Source organism: Euprymna scolopes, chromosome 9 (genome assembly GCF_053919585.1).
Source record: "Euprymna scolopes isolate OS-2025 chromosome 9, ASM5391958v1, whole genome shotgun sequence".
Lineage (NCBI taxonomy): Eukaryota > Metazoa > Mollusca > Cephalopoda > Sepiida > Sepiolidae > Euprymna > Euprymna scolopes.
The window spans coordinates 1137501-1164226 of NC_136490.1; the positions used below are offsets into that span (position 1 = coordinate 1137501).

The 26726-nt window shown below is 32.4% G+C and overlaps 1 protein-coding gene across 3 annotated transcripts in view; it reads left to right on the forward strand.

The window, feature by feature from the left end:
* Positions 1–26726, forward strand: part of LOC145284423 (putative cytosolic iron-sulfur protein assembly protein CIAO1) — a 78870-nt gene that overhangs the window by 10980 nt on the left and 41164 nt on the right. Inside the window, exon 1 of one of the 3 annotated variants that reach the window (XM_080133218.1) lies at positions 362–602. The exons of 1 other annotated variant lie outside the window; for it this stretch is intronic. The gene's annotated coding sequence lies outside the window, so the exon portion shown is untranslated. Of the gene's footprint in view, positions 1–361; positions 603–26726 lie in introns of those variants that run through there. One more of the 3 variants, XM_080133220.1, reaches the window with a different exon arrangement.

The window sequence follows — 26726 nt, forward strand, 5'->3', positions numbered from 1 at the left end:
TCCGGGGCTTGATAAGTGGTGACTTCCATGAAAAAAAAAAAAAAGAAAAAAAAGTGGCTTTTATATAATAGTAGAGATGTAAAAATTGAATTTAATTTGAAAATATTATTTAAAAAATAGCGCGGTAACATAAACATAAACACTCTCTTACGAGGATGGGGGTATATTGATAGCGTCATGCTGTTCTCACCTTTGGAATCCCAAGAATCGCTGAAAAAGTCGTAAATTGGAGGGGGGGGCATGTTTTTTTTTTTTTGTTGTTTTTTTTGTTGTAATTTTATGTGGGGGATCAAAATAGAAGAGACTTATTTGCCGTGAGACCGTCGACAGATTACCACGTGACCTAACTTTTCCCAAACTTAAAACGAGGCTAGAATTTCAGACTCCCCTGCGCTATTTGCACCGTATTGCGAGAATTTGTGTATGGGCTTCCGTACTACAAAATAAACGACTTTCTGTAAGACCTTGATTTTCATTTCAAATTTACATAATAGAAACACGTGCGCTTTCAGAATTTACGCATCATGTTTTGGCGTGATCTGCGCCAATTCTAGCATCGTTATTTTTGTGTGTAATACTGGTTTTTATTATAAATCACACGCGTGAGTACTTGTTTTTTTTTTTCTCTCTCTCTTCTGACGATTGTATCTGCGCCATTCACGTTTTTCTCTCTCTTTTTAATAACGATTTTGTTTTTGAACTCGTTTCTCGTGAAGGTCTTCTCTTTTTATTCTCTTCTCACTGATGTTTTTGGCGCTTGTTAAGATATAGTCGACAAACCGATTTCTAAAAATATATTGTTTTAAGCAAAAACAATATTACGTAAGTAATTGTCATGTCGAAAATAGTAATATATCCGAAAATTAGGCACGTGTAAAATTAATGCCGATGCTCAAAATGTATAAACATTTTGACTCCTCCCCTTACTTAAAAATTCACCAAATATCAGGAAATTAACCAATTTTAATTAAATTTTCAGTGTTTATAAAATAATGATCACAGAATGAACCAATTATTTTTATTTAAATCTTAGTGGAAATGTATTATTTTGATTAAACAAAACACACCTTTACTAAAGATATGGTTTTCTGTAGTCAGAAAAAAAACAAAAAAAAAAACGGTACAGCTTAGATAAGTAGGTCCCGCAGACGAGCTTCGTTCTGACTTTCAGAAAATTTAGGTTAACAACCGGTGAAGCTACCGAAAAGTAACCCTTTTCAATGAAGATATAGACAATATTTTTTTAATTAATTTCTTAATTTTACTTCAAAACAAAGTGTAAACTTATATAAACAAAATATTTTAGAAAATAATTTCTTAATTTTAAATAAAAATTGATTGTAAAGAAAAATTTTTGTAAATAATTATTGAAAAATATTGCAAAGTGTTTACATTGCTAGTTCTTTGGGATAATAGGAGCGCAGCCAGCCTCACCTCACCCCTTCCAAAAAAGACAAACGAAAACACTTTAGTGTTTTTACTATTTTTATGCGCTTTTTTGAAGTTTGAAACACAAGTAATGGCTAGTTGTTAACTTGGAACAACAAGAGTGCACTGCATGACTGCATGGGCCATGCACTGCACTGCAGTGCAGTGGTGCCAGTGCAGTGCACTGCATGGACGAAATTCTTCAGGGTTTAAATGCAATGTAATGCTTTTATTGAGGTCGAAAAACGTTTTTTAGCCACCATATTACTTCCTATTTACTTGCCTCCCCACGAGGGCAGAGTTAGAAACAAGGTCGGTTTTTAATGTAGAGAAGCATTTATTACTAAAAAACGAAATGGTGAAATATAAAAGCAAGTTAAACTACAAGTAAAAAAAAAAATTTAAAAAAAACTACAAGTAAAAAACAAACAAAAGAAAGACAAAATTCAAAGAAATGAACAAGTGAAAATAAATAATTGCAACCAAAGACAAGTCAACGTACAAAGGATTAATAATGGGAGAAGCACCGGTGTGACATGTCACGTGACATAACTGTTCTGATTTTTCAGAACATTTTTTTAAGAAAAATAAAACATCGTAAATTATAACAATTTAAAAAAAAAATTATTTAATTTTTACAGGAACATTACGAAAAAAATCCCCTAAATTCCGTATTAATGAATTCGATATAACTCGAAGACAAAATTCATTTTCAAACTGCCGATATTACCATTGAATTAAGAATTGTTTATTTAATATTTTCACACAAAACTTATAATAGCAAAAATATTTCTACTTTTTTTTAAAATTAGATTTCGCATAATTTTTATATGCAAGATTTCTTAATACTTTTCTTGCTCGCATGAATGTGAAATTTTCGTAACATAATTTTTATATAATCTTGAACCATAATTAAAAAAAAAATTAATTTAAAAATAGAACATAAAAATATAATTAAATTAAAAAATAATAAAAATGATACAAACATTTAGAGTAGAAATGTACGGATGCACGTCTAGGAGTGTGTGTGGGGGGGGGAACTGGCACCCCTACCTCCTTTTAATATCATAACTTCATTTTGAAACAGCGTTTTGATCCGTATAATCGTGTTAACAAAACTTCATTTGTTGCGATTTTGTGAACGGCAGAATTACTTGTTTTGGGGCGCTAATTAAGCTACTTTTTGTACAAACTTCAAAATTTAGCTGAATTGGTTAGCTCGCCGTGAAAACATTTTTCATAACTTTCTTTTCATGTGTACAAATATTTTTTTCGTTTTGGAAATTATCTTTAGTCTCTAATCGTTCAAATACAATCAAAATGTAGTCTGAAACCTACAAAAAAAATTATGATAAATCGGCTTTCAAAACTAGATCCCCCTATCTTTATTCGTCCATTTTTTTCCTGTACCTACCAAAAATTTGAGTAGAACAAGTGCTATTGTGTTTTTAGTAAAAAAAAAGAAAAACGTCTATTGCTATAGACAACAAATATTGAAAAACGTCCATTGCTATAGACAACAAATATTGTAGCCATGAGGCATTGAGGCACAACCGAAAAATGGAAGAAAAACTAAGTTTTTTTTTTTATTCATGCACTTATTGATCCATGCTGAAATAACATTATTTAGAAAGCCATTCTTAACATGGGAGGGTGTTCAATTTTATAAAAACAGATATCATAAAACTTTAATTAAACTTGAAAATGCTATTAAAATATATATATATATATATATATATATATATATATATATATATATATATATATATATATATATAGTGGATCAATAAGTGCAAAGCACCATTTTTTAATTTTTTTTCACAAATAATGGATTTTAATAGATTTTAATTTTTAACAAATTAAAATCTATTAAAATTTGTTAAAAATTAAAATCTATTAAAATCCATTATTTGTGAGCAATTTTTTTTATCCAGAAAAATAAAAGCCTGAATTTTATATGAAAAGCAGTATAATATAAAACTTTCTTCTATTTTTAATAGAATTTTAAAATTTAAATCCCCCCCCCCAAAAAAAAACACCATTCACCGCCATTTTTGTTTCTATAGATAACAGTTATAATATTTTTTTAAAAAGGTTTTTAAATCAATTATTTTATTTTTTTGTCTAAATAAGATTTAAGATGATTTGCTATAAGAATATGTAAAAATATTATAAGTACCTGAATTTCAAATAATTCCATCTTTTATCACTCTATAGATTTTGCATGGCGAAATTAAAAAATTCCAAAATTTAATGATAATTTTGAAGAAACTATGGTAGCCTTTACAGAACTAATTGAAGTTCATTTAGTTCTGTATTTCTAACGTTTGTTTTGATGATTAAGTGAAGAATCAACTTTATAAAGGTTTAATTTATTTTTCATAACCTGGATATGAGAGCCGAAAGGACCGGATTAGAAGTCTTTTATATCCGGGTTACACTCTGTGTGTGTGTTTGTGTGTGTGTGTATATATGTTGCCTATTTAACACCTAAAGTTAAGCAACAATGAGACTGGCCACTACCAGATGGGTGACCATTTAGGGAATACTAGGAATCATATGTGTTGAAGACAACTTCTGCATCTAGTATCATGCTTGCCATCAGGACCAAGTGTTTCTAGACAAGAGGGTGTAGTAAATGCAAGTCCCCTATATTTTAAACTATGTCAAGTGCAAGTCACAACAAAAAGGAAAAGGAGGAGATAACAACTGTTTGTAAATACAAACTGTTTGTAGGCCTTTATGGTCTACCAAAGGTGAGGAAATATCATGTAACGATAAATTGCCAAAAGAAATTATTGTATTTTTAGCAATATGTGCAATTATTTAATCGATATTTTTTTTTTTTTGTATCGATTCTTCAAAGTATTTTTTTTTTTTTACACAGTGATCACCACTTATCAAGGCCCGGAAGCCACTCAGGGATAAGGGTTATTGCAAGTACAGTACGTTAGTGTGAAGATTTGATGAAGTGTTTACTTAAGGGGGCGGCTCATTAGGAATTTGTTAACATTGGACTTGAAGACATCCAAGTTGTAGTCCGATGGGAAGCAGGCAGACGGAACAGAGTTCCACAGGCGTGCAGTTCTAAGAAAGAAGCTTTGTTCATGGAATCCGCGTTTTGATTTAGGCACAGATATAGAGTGGGGGAAATTTTTCACAGTGGATTCAGCTAGACGGGTGTTTTTCGTGAAAGATGTGCGAGGGGGGACCAGAGATTGGAGTTCAGACGAGCACCTGCCATAGAAATAACGATAAAACAAGGATATGCTTGCAACGTCTCTTCTGTGGGAGAGAGGTTGCAGGGTAGAGAAAAAGGCATCCCCCACTAAGCCACGAAGTCTATTTTGTACTCTGTCAAGGCAGGATAGGCTGTTTTTAGCAGTTCCTGCCCAGATATGGCAACAGTATTCCATCCTTGGATGTACTTGGCTTTTATATATATCCTGTTTAATGGTATATTAGCAATATTTGGCTCACTAAAAGAAAATTATTAATTTATTTTTCAAATATTTAAAAGTAGTGTTTTTCATAAAAATAATAAAAATGTGTATATATTTTTTTTTATCTAATCTGAAAGAATAATTATTAACATATTTAACAAATTTCACATTCAAAACACAAAAGATCAATTATTAAACACATTCAAAATTCGGATTTTCAACCTAATAATCTGATACGTGCACGGTTGTGTGGGTTTTTTTTGTCGTTTTTATCTACAATCCTCACTCTACCCCACAATACAGTATATTTTGTTCAGTTTTGACTGATTATTTTAAGCATACTTGTAACCACAAATAAAGAAAAGGGCTGCAGGCAAAAATATATATAAATATCGATTATGAAAAAACACCATTATAAAGTTTATTCTGCACTTAATAATTGGTGAAAATTCTGTAATGATTGGATAATTATTTGATTTTTGGTAGATTTTTAAAGAGATTTTGTCAAAAAAAAACTTACTCCCTCCTTCCGTTTTGGCCGTGCCTATATGAATAAGTAATTTAAAATATTCACTTCAGAATTATGTCCCCTGCATGTAATATCTAAGAAAAAGGCGATTTTTACCCAATTTTCTGTGAAAAGAGAGACAACAGACTTTTCTTTCTCTAACTTTACAATATAGCAAGAAAGAAGAGAAAAAAAGAAAACAACATACTGAGGATGGAGTTTGGCTACAAAATATATTCATATTATAAATTTCAAGCAAGTAAAATATTTGTTTATTTTCCTAATATTGCGTTGTGATTTGGCTTTCCAGCGCACTTGATACATATTTTATTCAAATTAAATCAACGTTTCTATAATGGAACTCACACCCTTGACGTTAGTATTTTTAAGTTTAATTCAAGTTTTATGATATCTGTTTTTATTAAATTGTTAAAATTACAGAATAATTACAAAACACCCTCCTTGTTGATTCTACATTCCCGAAAGGTGTTACCAGCCTATCGTTTGAAATTAAGATGGCGCACTAATCCTTCAATAAAATGTCATAAAATTTGATTTTCTTCAGGGCTCTACATTGCGAGTGAAACAGTCGCATTTGCGTGTGATTTTTCAAAATGGCGACTAGAAATAATGAAACGCTTATCTTTTGGCGATTGTATTGTTTTTGCTGACAATCTTCCAAAGCTTACTCTGAGTGAAAAATATCTTTTCAACTTTTTTTTTATAAAGCGAACAAAGTTAAATTATTTAAATAATAAAAGTTTAATAGAACAATATACTTTTTTAACGAGGGCCGTTTAAAAAAAATATCTGAAGAAATTAGAATGTCGAGTACCACATAAAATTTATTGCATATTTAGAATTACACTTATTAAAAAAAAACAAAAATCTTTATGATGTACATACTCGTCACAGAACAAAAATGTCATATTCCAAAAATCATGTGGGTTTGACTAGTAAACGAAAATATTTAGTTGTCAAAGGTCAACTAAAGATAAATTTGTCCATAGAGCCCTGTTCTTAAAAAAAAACAACTACTTGATCGATTTACGTGATTTTTGGAACATGACATCTTCATGCACTAACAGGTAACGTACATTTTAAAGATTTTTCTTGAAAAAAATTTTTTTTATAGGCCCAACAACAAAATCAAAATTGCCGCCAGAATATACTGAGCGCCATTAAAATCATTCGGAAACCCAATCAAATTTTTAAATTGTATTTTCAAGTTAAATTTAATTTTTATGATATTTTATTAAATTGTTAAGTGAAAGTACAGAATAGTTACAAAACACTCTACTCTTCCCATGTTAAGAATGGCTTTCTAAATAATGCTATTTGAATGCTGTAATATAGATGCACAAGTACCTACCATTCTTGGTCCAGCCATACCGGACATGAGAAATGGGGGGGGGCAAATGCTGAACTTAGTCACTTTTTTATGCCTCATTCATTGTGCACTCATGGGGGACCTTGCATGCTTCACTGGTTTACTTGGGAGTCATCATGTATCAAGGCCTGAGGATAAAGGTTAATGAATGTAATTTTGTAGTGTAGTAATTGTTAATAGTGTAGAATTTGATTATTTATGGAGACGGCTCAAGAAGAACTTGTTTACATTGGATTTGAAGACTACCATTTTGTATTCAAGCAGGACAGCAGAATAGTGTCCCACAGGTGGTCAGTTCTCGGAAAAAAACTTTGTTCATGGAATCTGTATTTAGGCTTAGGCACATGTAGAGAATGGGGAAAATTGTTTATAGTGGTTGTAGCTAGTCGAGTATTTCTTTCTTTTTTTTTTTTTCTTTTTTTTTGTGAAAGTTTGGTAAGAGAGAACCATAGATTGGAATAACAAACGTCTTTTCTTTGGGATATTTGATTCTACCTAACCAATGAATCATAATTTTCCAATCAGTTTTACATGAAATGAAAAAGGAATTCTAATCGATTTCTAACCCTAATCTCCTGTTATTTCCTTTTAGTTGTATACACTGTGCAAGGTTCACTGTTTTATTACAATGGAAAATGCAACAATTACAAATGATAATATAGTTCTTTGTTGAAACATTTGCGAAGTAGATATCCTTTCTGCCAAATAGCATAATGAACATGCGTTCCAATATGCAAATAACTTACAACTGATAGCACAAACAATGTATCAAAAGAGATGGCGTGCTGCTTTTGTGTGACTGAATGAACTTGAAATAAGATACTTTGACCTTAGCGTTGGTGCTGCGAGAAATGGAGCCCAACTTTCACATTTCTTTCAGATTATTATGTTATAGTGCCCCCCGCCCCACTTGAATTTTAATCCTGAAATATTTGCATTTTTCATATTTTTGTTTTTTAACAGAAATCAAACTTTTTCAGATTTACTTACTGAAAGTTTCATCAAAAGTGCATTTTTTTTTTCTGGAAATCATCTACGTAGGTTGTTTGCTTAATAGCTACATCTAGTATTTTAGTTTACATTGAGAGGAGGAAAGGGCTCATTTTATATGAACGATTTTCAACGATTCTCAACTAATTATCTCCCTTTCCATTTGGACAATTTGAACAGACTTTATATGAAACTGTAAAGAATCCATTTTTTATAGAAATGGATTCTTTACAATTTCCTATAAACTGTATCATCAAAGCTGATGTTAAACTTACCTCCATTCCACAAATCTCTGGTGTTCGCCGCTAGTACCGGGTTTGGCTGCCCATCACTATCTTGGCTGCTGCCGACCGTCATGCATTCGTCTGGAACGTTGTGTGTTCTATGGGAGGTGAATGTCATCTCAAGTCAATTAATAATTTAACTTTTGAACTTTTAGGTATTTAGTTCTCTTCCACTGCAAGAACTGAGACACCAGGGTTGAGTCGGAAAGTGGGATTGAAAAGTCAGTGCCTGTGAGGAGGTCTCACAAAAATGGGCACTCTGACCTGCAAAAAGTGTCTGGGTAGCCCTGTCGACATTCTTCGATAAGGGCACTTCAGGGGTTAGTTTATTGCTGTATGGTTAGTTTATTATTGCTAAGCAATAAACTAACCCCTTCTCAAAGAGAGAAAGCTGAGCCTAGGAGGATTAACCTCCTAGAACTGCACAACACTAGCACCCACCGCAAAATCAGTATCAATCAGATCATTACAGGAATGCTCTAATCTCTGTTAATTTGGGGTTCCGAAAATTAAAATCTCTAGCTGGAGCTTTTAATTTCCAAATAAATTTGTGATAATTATACATTTGTAAAGGGAAGATGGATTGACTGGTCTCTGAATTCATGAAGTCGAGAGCATGGGTCGAAACCCCTTTTCTCTAGCAAGAAAGAAAAAAAAATACCTCAGTAAATAGGACGACCTGGAAACAATTACAAGCATTTCAAATTTTTATTAACCAAAAGATCATTTCTTTTTTTTTGTGTGTGGTATAGGTACAAATCACAATCTTTCTTGAATATGCTGTCTCCCCATGTTGGCGAAATTAAAAAGATTGGTGTCCGTTAATGATATGGTGAGATGTGTATTTTTTTAGATGATAAAAATGCGGGAACATCATCCAAGTGGAGAAAGAATATTACTTGTGAATGTATGGCTGGTAGTTTCTAGTAACTGAAGAAATCCTCTGATGTTAAGGAAGGTATTAATATCAATGTAATTTAGCAAAGAAAACTTTAAAACGTAAAATACTAAGGAGAAAAAGTTTATAAGCATAGAATATTGATTCATTGTTGCTTGTGTTAGTTTCCTTAGTGAGAAATAGAATATTTCGTTTGTTTGCAGTTTTTATATGACACTTTAATCGTTGCCAATTTTGTGTACTAGCAGTCGAATCTGCACAGTGATAATTTTGAGCGAGTTATTCAGGCTGCATAAGACTGTATATCACGGAATCATTGCTGGAACTTGCAGAAAGGCGGTCTGAATTTGGTAGTTTTTAACATCCTTTAGGCTTAAACTCCAGGGACATTGTGGGCAGCGATATTAGTGTCTTGAGTAAACACTGCCTAGACTTTGGTATTCTTGGCAATGCTGTTTTACGTCTAGTAGACAAAGTCTGGTGTATTTGATAACCATGGGTGGCGTTAATGGTGACTTGTGGTAATTACATTTCGGCACGTTAATGTTTATATACTAGCTTTCTCAGAACGTTCTAACCTGTTTACTGTATTCATACATGAAGAGATAAAAATTTAGTCCCGTAAGTTTGTGTGTCAAAGTGACACATTACAACGTTTCCTTGCGCAATGCAGACTTGCATAGACATTCGGTGACATAATCAAATTGTCTCTGCAACGAATAAATTCCAGCCGTATAAAATTCTTCTGTTTATATGACAAGTAACTTGATTTGACTGGTCACTACACATCCTTTAATAATTGAATTTGGTTCTTATAAATTGAATTCAACTTATATATATACAATAGACAAAAATGTTTGTATGTACCTGTCATGAAACAAAGATGTCATATTCTAAAAATCATAAATTGAATTTGGTTGTGATCTGTGCCAACTAAACACTGGCTGTCAATAACATGAAATTCATAGTATTCAAGTGTTTTTTTTTTTTTACTAAAACATTTTTGGAAAAAAAATAAAAAGGTTGCTTGGTAAGAAATATACAAATTGATTTTATAACGTCAAGAATGAGAGTTCATATGGAAATGTTGTTTTAATTTGAATAAAATAAAATATGCATCAAGTGCGCTTGAAAACCAAATTACAACGTAATATAAGGAAAATAAACATATTTTACTTGTTTGAAATTTATCACAAATATATTTCAGAGGTATACTCCATCTTCAGTGTGTTGTTTTGCTTGCTTTTTTTTCCTTTTCTTCTTCCTTGCCATGTTGTAAAGTTTGAGAAAGAAGTCTGTAAGAAGCCGTGCGTTGTATCTGGGGGTTGTATTTTGAAATGTTTGAACTGTCCGTAGGCAATGCGAGAATAACGTCAAGAACGAAAGTTCATATAGAAACGTTGTTTTAATTTGAATAAAATAAAAGATTTTATAACCATTCCTATTTTTAAAGTAAAATATGTTTCAATATATTTTTTACTTAGTACAAAATAAAGTTGGGAATAACCGTCTACGCCACACGTGAGGTTAAATTTTACCCTCTTTTCAGATTTCTTAACGCATTACTTTTGAGGTGAGGTATCAGAATTTAATTTCTGTTCATTTTTTTTTTTTGTTTTTAAATAAAATGACAAAATATCTTAATGTCAGATTAGTTTCATAAAGTTTAATGGTTGAGATTTATGGTGTATCAACCGTGATTGGGCAATTTTGACAAAACCATACATATGTCTGTTTTTCGTGAAAATTGTGTAAACGATAGTTTTGGGGACATTGACAGGTACTAAATTGGGGTCTTACTCCTGAATGAGTTCAAGACGGTTGAGGTAGAGGGGTGGGTTGGTAAAAACTACTGATGGGATGATGCCAATATTTTTCCCAATTCCGATACAATTACGGATTCAGATTCTTTAAAATTTTTACTGGTCCTACCAGATCAGGCTGTCTATTGGCTTCCTGAGACGAAATGTACCTACATCGATTTCTGTTTTTGTTTTCTATTCTCTTTTGTAAAACTTAATTATGTTCTGCAAAAACCAAACAAAATCAACAGCCCCTTCCCCTCCCCCCTCCTTTCTTTTTCCTTTCCTACTTCTCGGTTCTGGATATGACCTTAAACTATATCTGATGATGAGGCCCCAGTTTGCGGGCTTTGGGGAGCGTGGAGCCACCCTTTAATTGCCATTGCTCCCAGGTCCACTCTGACTCGGAGTGGTAGTACCTGTTAGGGTCCCAATTATGGAAAAAAAAAAATACATTCTATTAAAAAATTATTCTTCAAAATTTGATCAGATTCCACACACAATAAAATGATCCTAATCAAAAGATTACCAGACTAAGCATCGATCTACAGTGACGAAGTATCAACCATTGGTATGGCACTCGATCTTATAGAATCTTCTAAAGATAAACAATTCATGATCTGCTCAGATGCCAAATCAGTACTCGAAACACTGGAAAACAGGAAACTAACGAACCCAATAATCATCAAAACCCTAAATAGATTTGATGATATTCCTAACAATAAAAACATTCTCTTTTGTTGGATACGCAGTCATATCAACATAAACGGTAACGAAAGAGCTGACAAAGCAGCAAAAGCAACACTAAATTTGACCATAACCAATGATAAGATCCCTCATACCGATTTAAAACAAATCATTAACAAATATATTAGAAACACATGGCAAGAGTTGTGGAACTCCTGCGCTAGAAACAAGCTATACCAAATCCAGGAAACCATAGGAAAACAGAAACCAAACAAAAGAATGACCAGAAAGGAGGAAGTTATAATAACAAGACTCCGAATAGGTCATACCTCTATAACACACTCCTACCTACTCAAAAAAGAAGCCCCACTTTGCACACCCTGCCAGGAACCATACACAGTAAATCACATATTAACAAGATGCGAAGACTTGAAAACAAACCGACTGAATCTATATAATGAAAAAACTGTAAAAGACATATTCACTCATGTAGACCCAACTACTCTTCTCAAATATCTGAAGATAATAGGGTTACTCAACAAAATATTAAAAAAAAAAAATACCTTATCTAACTATATAAACATAGACACTGAACACCAGATACATACATAAAACCTATAACTATTAATGTATATAAAAGACTCTGGCCTTAAATGACCACATAGGTTGATATGCCATAAAATCAATCAATCAATCAATCATTAAAATTTTTAAGTATACATTTTTAATCTTAGTGGAGAGGGAGTGTTAGTTACTGCAAAAAAAAAAAAAAACATGAAATATGTACATATAATTTCCTAAGCGTCAAATACATTTCATGAAGATGATCTATAAATTTTAGTTTAACTGGCAGTTTAAAATCAATAAATAATTATCATTTCATCATTAATACAAGCTGTGGAATATTGAGCTTTAATAAAAAATAAACAAATAAAACCAATGAAAAGAATCGTTTTTGGCATCGGAAAATATGCACAAATTTTTCTAATCCTCCAAAAAACGTTCCAATTTTAAAAAATTTGTTTTTTTATTCCCAATTCTGATTAATCGTGCCAACACTTTTAAAAAGTTTACAAAAGTTAGTGAAGTAAATTTTGGTGAAAACTAGAGAAAAACATCTTTCCCAATTGTGCCCAATGCAGTTTAGTGTTTTGCCCAAAATACATTAGACGGGTGCTACCACTTTGGGTCAGAGTGAACCTGGGAGTAATGGTATGGAATGAAACGGCATTCATCCTAGATGGGTTGAATCGGCTAGGGAATATCAAATTCACAAGAATTCCCCAGTTGCGTATATCCTGATCGGGTGAGATGAAGTCTTTAGGTTTTCGCAATTCTGGTAGGGAAGTGTTGACATTCTCCTACGTACGACGTCAGATATTCCCAAATAGTCAAACACCTGGTACTGATCAGCCTCAATAATTTATTAATGAAAACTTATGTATCAATGTCGGGTTACGCTTTATGGGAGTAATGGTGACTTGAGAGTTGACTCCAAAACTCTAAAATTGGGATTTCAACATCAGATGCACTTTTAAAACCATTGCCAAAAAATGTTGTGTAAGAAAGTGTATGAAAAAAAAAAATGTTGTGTAAGAAAGTGTATGAAAAAAAAAATGTTGTGTAAGAAAGTGTATGAAAAAAAAATGTTGTGTAAGAAAGTGTATGAAAAAAAAATGTTGTGTAAGAAAGTGTATGAAAAAAAAAAAATGTTGTGTAAGAAAGTGTATGAAAAAAAAATGTTGTGTAAGAAAGTGTATGAAAAAAAATGTTGTGTAAGAAAGTGTATGAAAAAAAATGTTGTGTAAGAAAGTGTATGAAAAAAAAATGTTGTGTAAGAAAGTGTATGAAAAAAAAAAAATGGTGTGTAAGAAAGTGTATGAAAAAAAAAATGGTGTGTAAGAAAGTGTATGAAAAAAAAAAAATGTTGTGTAAGAAAGTGTATGAAAAAAAAATGTTGTGTAAGAAAGTGTATGAAAAAAAAAATGTTGTGTAAGAAAGTGTATGAAAAAAAAAATGTTGTGTAAGAAAGTGTATGAAAAAAAAATGTTGTGTAAGAAAGTGTATGAAAAAAAAATGTTGTGTAAGAAAGTGTATGAAAAAAAAATGTTGTGTAAGAAAGTGTATGAAAAAAAAATGTTGTGTAAGAAAGTGTATGAAAAAAAAATGTTGTGTAAGAAAGTGTATGAAAAAAAATGTTGTGTAAGAAAGTGTATGAAAAAAAATGTTGTGTAAGAAAGTGTATGAAAAAAAAATGTTGTGTAAGAAAGTGTATGAAAAAAAAAAATGTTGTGTAAGAAAGTGTATGAAAAAAAAAAATGTTGTGTAAGAAAGTGTATGAAAAAAAAAATGTTGTGTAAGAAAGTGTATGAAAAAAAAAATGTTGTGTAAGAAAGTGTATGAAAAAAAAAAAATGTTGTGTAAGAAAGTGTATGAAAAAAAAAAAATGTTGTGTAAGAAAGTGTATGAAAAAAAAAAAATGTTGTGTAAGAAAGTGTATGAAAAAAAAAAAATGTTGTGTAAGAAAGTGTATGAAAAAAAAAAAATGTTGTGTAAGAAAGTGTATGAAAAAAAAAAAATGTTGTGTAAGAAAGTGTATGAAAAAAAAAAAATGTTGTGTAAGAAAGTGTATGAAAAAAAAATGTTGTGTAAGAAAGTGTATGAGAAAAAAAAAATGTTGTGTAAGAAAGTGTATGAAAAAAAAAAAATGTTGTGTAAGAAAGTGTATGAAAAAAAAAAATGTTGTGTAAGAAAGTGTATGAAAAAAAAAAAATGTTGTGTAAGAAAGTGTATGAAAAAAAAAATGTTGTGTAAGAAAGTGTATGAAAAAAAAAAAAGGATGGATGACAAAACGACAGGAGCGCCTTTTTTTTTTTTTTTTTTTTTTTAATAGTTTCAATCTCAAGTTTTGTTGTGCGTGACTGAAATGTCTTGAAATGAGGATGGGCATGTATTTTGGGATTTTCTTTTTTCACGTGAGAAATTAGACTTGCAACAACAACAAAATGGCTTTTAGGCATGGAATAGAACTTTTTTCCCTCCCTTAATAAAATTGGGTCAGTAAGAATATAGAAGTGAGTTTTGGAATTGATGGTAATTTGCTGTGGATTTGAATTTCATGCAATGTTGTGTCTGTTACGAATATGCACGCATATTAATGTTTCCCTTTATATGCGTTCACTGCTGAACTCAGTCTACACTAAATTCCTTCTTTCGGCTGAGAATATGTTTTTCACAAGGTTTCAATATTTAATGGATTATTTTTAAGGGCATCTTATGAATATTCAATATTTTATGGATTATTTTTAAGGGCATCTTATGAATATTAAAATTCACAATTTCAAGTGTGAGCAATTCGATAAAAACACAAAATTAAAAAATGTTATATTTCTGAATTTTTTAGATGAGAATTAGTTATTCGTATTATTTGGATTCTTCAGGCTACTGTTCTGATTTTGAATGGCATTTTCACAACATTTCAGTCGACGTAACCTCCAACCTTCTTCAAGTGTATCTTTCGGGAATTTTTCTATCAAACTCAGGAATTTGGACGCAATTTCGAACAGAACCCTTTATTTACTTCACGGGGGGTAGCATGCTCTCATTCCATCAGCCATGACTGAATAGAGCTCCTAAGTAATTCACAATTGTATTTTTCAGTCGCCCACACTAAGAATTGAACCTTCCACTTCAAGAGAATATCACTTTTACAAATGAGTTTTTTAAAGTATTCTAACTAGTGGTGATACGATTAATCGCAATCGTTAATCATAAGAATTATGTATTTTGGGAGGAATCGGAATTGCATCGTTAAAAAATACCTTAGATTTATGATTTTTCATTACGATTCTCTTATATTTTAAGTTGCACTGTTTGTTTGAAGTGAGATTAATGCTGTCAAAAATTTATGATAAAAACCTCATAGAACTTAACATATTTAATATGATGTACAAGAATTTTATTAACTACTTTAAAGGTAATCTTTATTTATCTTAATGAGTTTTCTTATTCCGTCACATACATAGGTGCTTTCTGTCTGTTTCTAAACTTCGAGGCCCATGATTAGTTATCTGTTCGCACTTGCTCTGAAACTTTAGGGGCCGCGAGGTAACATTGTTTTCATTTGTAAGCGAAGTTTATTTATGTATAAAACAGCCTAACTACATCAAGTCCATGAAAAAGTTTAGAGAAAAAAGATTTTACAGTGCTCTCATTGCAAGTAAATTATGTTAAAAATCAGTGGTTTTTCCAACTGGTGACTAAAAAAAAAAAAAGATTTTTTAAGAGGGGGGGGGCGCTTATCTTTTGGCAAGTTTTTTTTTTTTTTTCGACACTCTTCCATTAGTAAATGAATGAAAAATCACATTAGTAAATGAAAAGCGTCTTGTCAACCTTTATATTAAAAAAAAAATAAATAAAACAAGCAAAATCAAATTATTTAAACAATAAAATGTTTAATAGAACAATATATGTACTTTCTATTTTCCGAACGAAGGCTGTTTCAGGAAATATTTCTAAAACTAAAGTGAAACTGGTCACGTGGTATCAGTTCACAAAACTTTGACAGTCCGTTGACTTTTTTTGAAGTATCCAAAAACAAAAACGTTAGAACTACATATTACGCTGACTGACGGTTCCGCTTAAGGTCTTTCAAAAAGTACAAAAGAAAATAATCATTTTGCTATCTGTTAAATAAATGCAGTAAGTGAATTTAAGCTTTTTTTTTTTTTTTTAGAAATTTAGATTTCATTAAAATATTCTGCGAATAAAGCAATTAAACATTTCTTTTGGAAGTTCTTTGCACAACAAAAACAAAAAATGTGAAAAATTTATTAAAGAAAGAAAAAGAAAAAGTTTAACTTTTTTTTTTTCCTTTTTTAACTCTTTGAACCCTAACTTTGCAAGAATGATCAACCCTGTGAATTAAATAATGAATCCAGTTTGAAATTCTGTATAGATTCCAGAGATTGATAAGACTGACCTGAAGGTCAGAGGTTATAAGATTAAAAAACGTGAGAATAAAAATCTATATATATATAAAAGCGAAAATGTATGTATGTTTGTGTTCTGCTAAAAACTTTCGACAGACAGAACAAAAATTCACAAACTTGTTATCATATTGAAGCTCCATCCTTCGCCCGAAAAATATCGAAAAATTGGCCAAAAACGTAAATTTTTTTCACCCTGAAATCGACAATTTTTTACAGGGGGGGGGGGTCAACAAAAACCGTCCTCTCATGACGAGATCGGTTCTATGCATGCGTCAGATGACGTCATGACCTGATTTAGTTTAAATAGTTGAAGAACTGACTAAATTCCATGTACGTCGTGTTAGCTCAGTTGATTAAAGTGTTGGTTCATTAAACGTTTTGGGTTCGAATCGTGGTGTGAGATGTCTTTCTTTTTTTCTTTCTTTTTTTTTTGATTTTTTAAATTTAAATATTGAAGCAGTGTTATTTAAGCCATTTTTCATGTAACGTTCGTTTTTCTGTTTTTTTTTTTTTTACTTCGCTTATTCTTAGGTTTTCATTAACACCCTCGACCGACCACACACACCCAAAAACACCCGGGTACCCACCGATTTTTTAAATTTTAATATCGAAACAGGCTTATTTAAGCCATTTTTCACATTTTTTGGTTTTAACGTTCGTTTTTCTGTTTTCTTTTTTGTTTTTTCGATTTTTATATTTAACATCGTTCGTTTGCCTTACGTTAGTTTTTTTTGTGTTTTTTATTTTGATGTTTCTGGTTTGTAAAAAAAAAAAAATAAAAAAATACCTAAGCGACTATATTGACATTCTCTGGTTGGGGTTCCTCAGGCGACTAGCAATACACTAACCTTTTCTCAAACCATGAGGAGGTAAAGCCTGGAGGGCTTACTTCCTAGAGCTAAACAGGACACAGCACCATAAATCTTAGCCAACAGAACAAGCCATCCCAATACTGGTCAAGATTCTGGTGGTTTTGTGGCTGAGAAGAAAAATCCATAGAAAATCGTTGCACAAAACATGTGCGTTACTGATACGATATCAGTTATGCAGATATCGTTTATACCATATGTCAATACAGAAATTCTGTTAAATATTTCATCCAATAGTTTTCAAAAATGCCATGATTTTTTTTTTACCATTTATTTATGAAATTCTCGAATCCATCTGATATTGCTTTGCACTACTGCTGATATTTATTCTTAAATCTTAAATGGCTAAAAAAATTCCGTTCAGTTTTGAAATTCTGTACAGATTCCAGAGATTGCTAAGACACACTTGAAGGTTGGAGATTACAATATTCAAAATGTGAGAATAATATCCACGATAAGAACCGTTATCTAAATAATCCAAGAAATATTCTATAAATGATAGTTTCTGTAATCTTGAACGTTCTATGTCGTAACTTGATATTATTCAAAGCTACCAAACTGGGGAACTCTGACTTGCAAAAAGTTCCTGGGCAGTCCCATTGGCATACTTTGGTGAGGGCACCTCAGGCAATTAACAATAAACTAACCCCTTCTTAGACAGAGAAGGCAAAGCCTGGGAAGGTGGACCTCCTAGAACTGTACAAAACTAAACTCTCACCACAAAATCAACAAGGACTAAATCATTATTGGAATGCCCTAATCTTTGCTGATTGGGGGAGGGGGGCAAGATAAAAACCCCTAGCTGATATCCAACGTTTCTCAAAAATATCATTCGTATTTTTTACCATTTGTGAATTCCTTCAATCCATCTGACACTGCTCTCCACTATCATTGTTCTTAACTGAATGATAATTATTCTTTGAATGCTTTTAAAATGTAGTTTTTAGCTAATGTTAACATTCTTATCGGATATTTGGGTTATAAATTCCTGTTAAATGTAGGCACTTAACAAGAATAACATTAACTACTTTTTCTAATTGACCATAATTTTCCTAATGATCTCAACGTGAGTCTCCTGTTATAAATACATAAATTACAATGCGAGGTCTCGGTGGGGGGGGAGAATATGGCCTAATTTAGTTTTTATGTGTTAATCTAACTCTGCGATGTTTTGTTTTTTTCCTCATTCTTGTTCATCCCAAATCAGGCATATTGTCACTTGAATGTAGGTGGCTATTTGAGACCATGTAAATAGGAGACTATGCAAAGAGATGAGCCAGATGCTGGTTTACATTACATTTAAACTTTTTAGTCGGATAAGCAGGAAACAGAGAATTCCAAAGTCTAGCAGTTTGAATGAAGAAGCTATTACAAAGCTATTACAGTAGAAGCGTTTCTGCCATCTAGAGACCTATAGTGAATAGGGTGGGACTTTATTGCTAAACGGATTTGTTGGGAGTATCTACATCGGGCAGGGGATACAAGTGCAATGAGTTCATCAGAGCACATTTCATTAAAATACTTATAAAACAGGCGCGGGGATACAACATTGCAGCGATGAGACAGGGGTTGGAGTGCAGTTGACAGTGCAGGACCTAGTACTAGGTTGAAATTATTATTCTGGTTTTCAATTTTAACTGCGGCCTTGTCATCTTGGTCGTTTTGTTGCGTTTAAGTTTGATTTTGCTATTGCATTTTTCTCAGTAAATGTGCAGATTTAATAGATGCATCTCTGTAATATTTTTCTCAATTGCAGTGAAAATTCCTACTATATTTTGACGATGGTTATCTAGTGTTTCCCCCGCATATGAAAAAAAAAAATCTATCATGTCTGTACAGGACATGATACATAATATCATACTCCAAAAATCACTTAAACGGATGAAATAGTTTTATTTTTCAATGAGGAAATTCAATTTTATGACTAAACTATCAGTGATACACTCGCAGCATCATCTAATAATTAGGCCGAAGGAATGAGTCAGATGACGTTAAATAATACAAACTAGCAACTCCATTTGGGCATTGGAAAAATACAAATTCACTTGAAAATGATTTTCTTTAAAACAAAACTACTTGATCATTTTATGTGAATTTTGGAGGATGATATTTTCTATTTTCTTTCCGTCATGGGTACATGTCCAGTATCATTTTAGGCATGTAAAGATTTTTTTTTTTTTTTACATCCAGGTACATTTGTGTTGACTTTCAAGCAGACTTCGAAGATGTGAGGTGGCATGATATGGCCCTCACTTGAAATCACACCAAAGACCATAACTGTGACCGGAAACTTTGTTTCATCACCCTGGGCATGTCCCTGTTATTTGTGGCAATCCAGTAATGCATTTTGAGGGTGCTGGCAATGGTCCTGTTGTCATAACTTGGATCAGTAGAGAGCATGAGTTGTACAATGGCACATCTCCAACCTCGCTCGTTGAACATTGTATCACTTTCAGATATGTTAGAAGGCTCCAGTCACTCTTGGGATTTGTACACAACTAGTAGATAGTCTGCAAAAAAAAAAAAAGATAGCTAGTTTTCATCAAATGGAAATGAAATCATGTTGTCTTTTCTATGGCGACAATTTTATTATTCCACTCTGTAAATAGCTTTTCTTGAACCGTTTGTCTTTGGAATTGCCTCCCTTTTCCCCAATTGTACCAACATGCAGAAATTTATTTGTAACTTGAACAAATAGCTTGCTGCACCATTCTCTGCTTAAGGTGCCCCCATAAATTTCCCCTAATTATAGTAGCTCCTTTTCTTGGTGACAAGTATGCCTTATTTGAGGTGAATAAAATTTTTTTAAAAAACATAGTAGTTTTTAATATACGATTAATTTTTATGCCGTGTTTAAAACCTCTGCTAATAACTGTTTGGTTTGAAATATCCAGAAGATAACCGACTATGAGAAGACCAGAGAATACAATAATCTAAATCAGGCTTTCCCAACGGGTCTGTACCGCCCACCAGGGGTGGGTGTTAAAAGACTTTAGGTGGGCAGTGACGAAATTTATCATATAGGAGGTCCCGGAGATCCTAGGAGGGGGTGGGTGGTTGGGGGGGGGGCTTGAAAGACTTGAGTTTCTAGTAACATTACTAGGTATTTCTCAACCCATTTTCGTTGGGATTCACAATTCATGTGGAAATTGATTGCATCACACTTGTTTTTAATTGGAAAAATTAATTCAAGAATCAAACGCCGTAATGTTCATAAAATTATTATGAATATTCAATTATTTATTTTCACTTTAATTATGTACTACCACTAACATTATGATGTTGTAAGGATGCATGTAAGGAGTTGGACGGTATCCGAGTGTTCTGAGGGGGTGGGGCGTTTGCCAAAAACAAAAAAAAGTTGGGAAACCCTGATCCAAATTCATATTATTTGCATTCTTCGCACTACTGTTCTTATATTCAGTGTCATTTTCACAATGTTTTCATCCATGTGATCTCCGACCTTCCTCAAGTGTATCTTGTCATACTCTGAGAATCTGGTAAACTCTGGAATGTACACAGAATTTCGAACAGGGTTCTTTATTTAATCCACAGGGTTAGCATACTCTAGTTTCGTCAGCCATGACTTGGTAGAAGTCCTAAGTAATTCGCAATTGTATTTTGAGTGTTGCCCACATTGAGGCTTGAACCTTCAACCTCCAGAAGAATATAACTTTACAACTTAATTTTACCAAATACTTGATCCGCTATGCCACACTCAATGTGAGTGACACTCAAAATTACAATCGGACTTCTACGCAGTCATAACTGATGGAACGAGACCATGCTACTTTCGTGGATTAAATAAAGGGTTACATTCAAGATTCTGTGTAGATTCCCGGAGTTCAGTAGAAAGATCCCCAAGTTCGATAAGACCCGAAGAAGGTCAAAGGTTACATAAACTGAAATGTTGTGAAAATTACACTCAAGATGAGTAAGAATCCAAATAATATGAATAATGAATCTTCATCTCAAAAATTCAATGCAAATGATGCAAAGGTGCAGACAAAATTGAAACGATTTTATTCCAAAATTTAATAAAATGAAAACGGTTAATTAGAATTTCTTGGAGGATAAGCATTTTCGTTAAAAACGCAGAATAGAATTGTCTTAAAGATGACTTGAGAAAATAAAGAGAATGTTTTCAAGCTTTGTCTTCAGTTTCTACCAAGTCCCATTCTTCCTTTATCTTTTTTTTCTATTTATTTTTGGAAAACCAATCTGACTTGAGTTTCTCTTCATTTCGAAATTCTTCTTAACCAGGATTTTTGTTTAAAAAAAAAAAATCTTTGATTGAGTTGCTGTTTTTTTGTTTTTCACAAATTGTTAAGTAGGCTAAGGAGTGGGGTGGGGTCATGAGTACTGCAACACTCTTATGGATATTTCATTAAAGTACCTGTCACCTCAGAATACATCATCAACAGTAACCTTTTCCTTTTTTTTTTTTTTTGCAAAAATTAGTAAAACTACAAAATATATGTAAATGTTTAATTCCAAAAATATTTTAAAATATATAAATTCAAACTTCATTTTATTTTTTTTTTTAAATTCTTTTTCACAGCAAACAAGGCATGTTGAACGTAAGGGGTTACTATTTGGCATCATGTCTAACAGGGGATTGTGGGAGTTGAATAGCAAGATGTCTGTTCACATTATATTTAAACTTCTGCGTGTTAGTAGAGTCAGGGAAGCAGGACAAAGAAGGAATTCCAAAGTGAGCAGTTGGATGGAAGAAACTATTCAGAGTATAAGACTTCCTGACATCCAGGGACTTTGACTGTAAAGGGTAGGGTTTTGCTGCTGTCGGGTTAGTTGGCGGTATTTATGTTTAGGAGGCATGGAGAGTTCATGAGAGCACATTCCATTAAAGTACTTGTAAAACAGGCGTGGGAATGCAGCATTGCAACAATGGGGACAGAGGTTGGAGCTTGACCGACAGTGCGTGACCTATTATATTTGACATTCTTTTTGGAGCTTGCCTAATAGTGAAATATTAGTGGTAGATTCACTAGCACAGATGTGGCAACAATACTACATATTTTTCTGATCACCCTCTTTTTTCCGCTCAACTTAATTGCATTATTTTCTTTGACCATATTTATCTTATTAGCTTTCCATGCTCTTCTCCGTCCGATGCACACCTAAAACCAATCTCAATCATAACCTGATGATTGTCTTCAATCAAATTTGTTGCCAAAGTCGCTGGAAAAGTGGTTGCATCATTCTACCTCTCCAGCAGGTATCTCGCTCTCAATGCAGCCTGTTGAATAGCGGGCTATCAAAATGGGGATATGTAGTATAAAGGAGTTTTCAAACAGCATCAAACGGTTATATGTAGTATACCGGGGGGGGGTATAAAAACAACGTAGTTGTATAACAAGTGTATATATGTTTGTATGTGTATATATATATATATATATATATATATATATATATATATATAATATAAAGCTGAACGTCTGTGTGTGTGTGTGTCTGGTCACGAATAGGCTCCTATATGGTTGACTATTATAGAAAACTAATCACATAATGATAGAAGATGTATCAAGACACAGGAATGGGTATGTTTGATCTGGCATAATGATGACTCATTAAAATTGTGGGGTCTGTGTACGCGCCTGGTCCACAAAGTATGGAAATAAAAAATTAAAAAAAAAAAACGTTTACAAGTGTTTTTGATATAGATGTACATAAGAATACTTTGATAAGTATGTTTTAACTTAAATAGGGATGGTATAATAAAATTGTGGGGTCTGCATTCGCGCCTGGCCTCCATAGAATGGAAATAGGCACAAACTTTAATAAAGACTTTTCATATCTATCTGCGTAAGTATACTTTGATAATTATGTTTCAGTTTGAAGAAATATGGTATAATAAAATTATGGGGATGTTTGTTCGCACCTAACCTCCATAGAATGGAAATATGTCGCAAAGTTTAACAAGGTTTTTTAATATAGATCCACAGAATATTGTGATAAGTGTTTCAGTGTGAACAGGTATGGTATAAATGCACGTTTCATTGAAGAGCAGAGACCAATGGATTAGAAGAGAAACAAACGAGTTGTCTCTGCTCTTTAATGAAATGTGCATGCACACACACACGTGTGTGTGTGTGTGTGTGTGTGTGTGTGTGTGTGTGTGTGTACGGGTGTCTATTTAACAGAGAATCTCTTAACTTATGCGTGTTAACGTTCTGATATATGATTCGTCTAGTGTATTTTCTATTAGGTGTTGATGTGTGTATACATAAATTAACAGTTTATAGATATCATTTTCAGTTGGAATGCCAGCAAAAACACATACCTCAAATCTTCCTTCCATGTGTCCTTAAATTAAAGATGATTCTCTCCAAAAGTAAAACCGATCAGATGGAAATAATATTTTGATAAAAATCATATATTTTTTGCTTGGTTCTTTTCCAGACTTCGTATGCTTTGTCTAAGGTTACATTTTTCTAAGTCGCCCACTTTTGACTTCCGTGGGCGTCCTGTCATAAACCCCATTCGTCTGCTAACGTGTTGCATATTGAATTGCTCTCTTGTAACTACTACTCTACATCTCAGAATCTATATTTTTATTACATCATCACTACACATAGCTTAAAGGTCCTTGCTGGGTTTCTGTCACATATATTTGCTTATACCATGGTTAGCTTAAATTCCATCTGTCAAAGTAACATCAAATTAATATCCCTGACAATTATTAAATGTAAATATTTCAACTTAACATAACTTTTCACATCTATAACATATTTCTATCTGACAATTATACTTTTACCAGTCATAATAATTGACCATTTTAATAGTTTCTGGTGGTTTTCGACTAACAGCATAACAAGCCAAGTACGTCCAAAAATGGAGTACTGTTGCTACATCTTTGGAGAAGCTGCTTAAAGCATTTCCTGTATTGAGAAGGTTCAAAACCAAAACCAGCTTCGAAACCTAGTAGGTAATGTCCTTTTCTCCCTGCTACCTCTTTCACAAAGATGGTGTCAGTCTAGCTCTATCATTATTTTCATGGCAAGTGTTCGACTGAGCGTCAATCTATGGCCCCTTCCCTGCAAACATTTGCTTGTCTAACTACAATCACTGTCAACAATTTTCCCCATTTCTTGTCTAAATCTAAATGCAAATTCCTTGAACAAAGTTTCTTTCCTAGAACTTCCCACCTCTGTATTTGTGGACCTGCTATTTAGTTGATTATAACATGATCTTCAAGTCAAATGTAAATAAGTTCTTGTTGAACTGTCCCCTTAAATAGTCGAATTCTATCCAATTTCCATCACTATCATTATGCTGTTGTCTCACTGATTATCTTGCACTCATTAATCCTAATCCTCGAGTAGCATTCAGGTCTTGATAAGTGATGACTCCCTTGAAAAAATTTTAAAAAATAAATAAAAATTATCCTGTCCTTTTTCAACAAGACCCTACAGTAAATCGATTCTAAAAATAAAGTTGAAGAACAGCCTCCAAATGAAGCATTTTCTTGGCCCATAACTTTAGTTGTGTAATCATTTTCTTTCAGTTTTCATCCTAGTAGCAATGTATGTTAGATTACTTTGCGAGATTTAGGAAGTTAATCTCTTCTTTTTTTTCATTTATTAAAACTTTTGAGTCTCTCTATCTTATCCAGAAACAGATATTCTACCTCATGACCAATATTCAAATGTGCCTTGAGAGATAAAAAAAGGATATGAATGAATTTAGCATTAACTTAAATTTTTTTTTTCTACAAAAAAAAAAAAAAAATTTAAAAACTAACCAACAAAATCTTACAAAGAAAAAAAAATCTATTTTTGAGTTAAAATATAAATTTTATAAAATCGATATAATTCTTAAAAAATTATTTTCCAAGAGTAAAACAAAAAATTTAATGTACTAAATTTCACAATGGATTGTGGTTCTAGCAATCTCATCACGAAATCCATATGTCCCCAGTTGCGAGAAGCATTTTACCTCCACCCCTCTTTTTTTTACATTCAGTTTCCCTATTTTCAATTTGATACCTTGTTTCATTTCTAAACTGGAATCCCATGGAATGTCTAAAGTGATGTTTTTCTCATTACAGCAAATTCTTCTCAGTAAAAACACTTCTCTTTTTCTGCAATAATTTACGTGATTCTTCCATGAGGAACCCATATGATGGTGAATATTCGACTAGTATACAAGTATATAAATAAAAACAAATATGTTTTTGCTTCAAACTCACTTTTTCCAAATGATTTCTTTCACCAAATAAAAAATATTTATATTTTATATATGAAGTGAGGATGTGTGTGTGTGTGTGTGTGTTGACACTTCTCAACCTATACACTCAACGAGTTTTAGATCTGCAGGCTTGAAATTTGGTATATAGGGTATTCACACATGTGGAAAACTTTTTGGATCAGTTTTCATCTTGAAAAAGGGCTGCTAAGGGGTCAAAATTGGTACTGGGGGGGGGATCATCAGAGTTTTATCTGTTTGTCAACTGTTTCCTGACTGCACATGTGTGAATCATTCACATTATATTAAGAATAAGTAGGTTTCAGAACACTTTGATTGTGTCAAGCTGGTCTAATGGTTATCGTACTTGACTTACTGTCTTTAAGTTTTGGTTTCGGTCTCAGCTCAAGTATTTTTTTTCCACTTAAAAAAAAGTAAACTCTTTAGAAAAAACATAATTCGCATGCATAATATCTCAGTTTCTTTCTGTTTTTTTTTTTTTTTTTTTTTTTAAGGAATTTAACATTACGTTTAATATCAGGCAACACCGGGTACATCTAGTATGATATATAATTTACGTATATATAATATATATATATGTATATATATATGTATATATATATATATATATATATATATATAATTTGTCGACTCATTCAAATTATTTTTTGTTTGCTTAATTGGATATTTTTTTATTTTTAGAAAATCCATTTATTTGTTTGGAAAAAGTTTTGCTATTTTTAGTGAGACAATTCAATTTTTTGTCCTGACAAAGGAGGGGTTGGATATAGTAATTCACTCCGTTTGGTGTTCGCACTTTTCTCAATAACTACACCTTGGACTTTTTCGAAATTTTTGCACAAACATTAGTCATGGTGAAAGTAAATTTTTGCCAGAATGGATTTTCCGGGATAACTCTAGTTCCCCCCCCCCCGGCCATTATAGGAATAAAATTACCCCCAAATTGTTCGCCCGTTTGTTTACACTTTTCTCAATAACCACTCCTTAAATTTTTTTGAAATTTTGCACAAATATTAGTCATGGTGAAAGTAAATTTTTCATTTGTGGAGGGGGACCTCAGATGCTTGGCTTGTTCTTTAAGTATTAAAGCTGAACTGGATTTACCATTTTATTAAAATCTACCTGTACTCACTCGGCATTCACCAGGAATTATTTTTTAATAAATAAGATTTGTTTATTATAACAATATCATTTTTTCATTCTTACA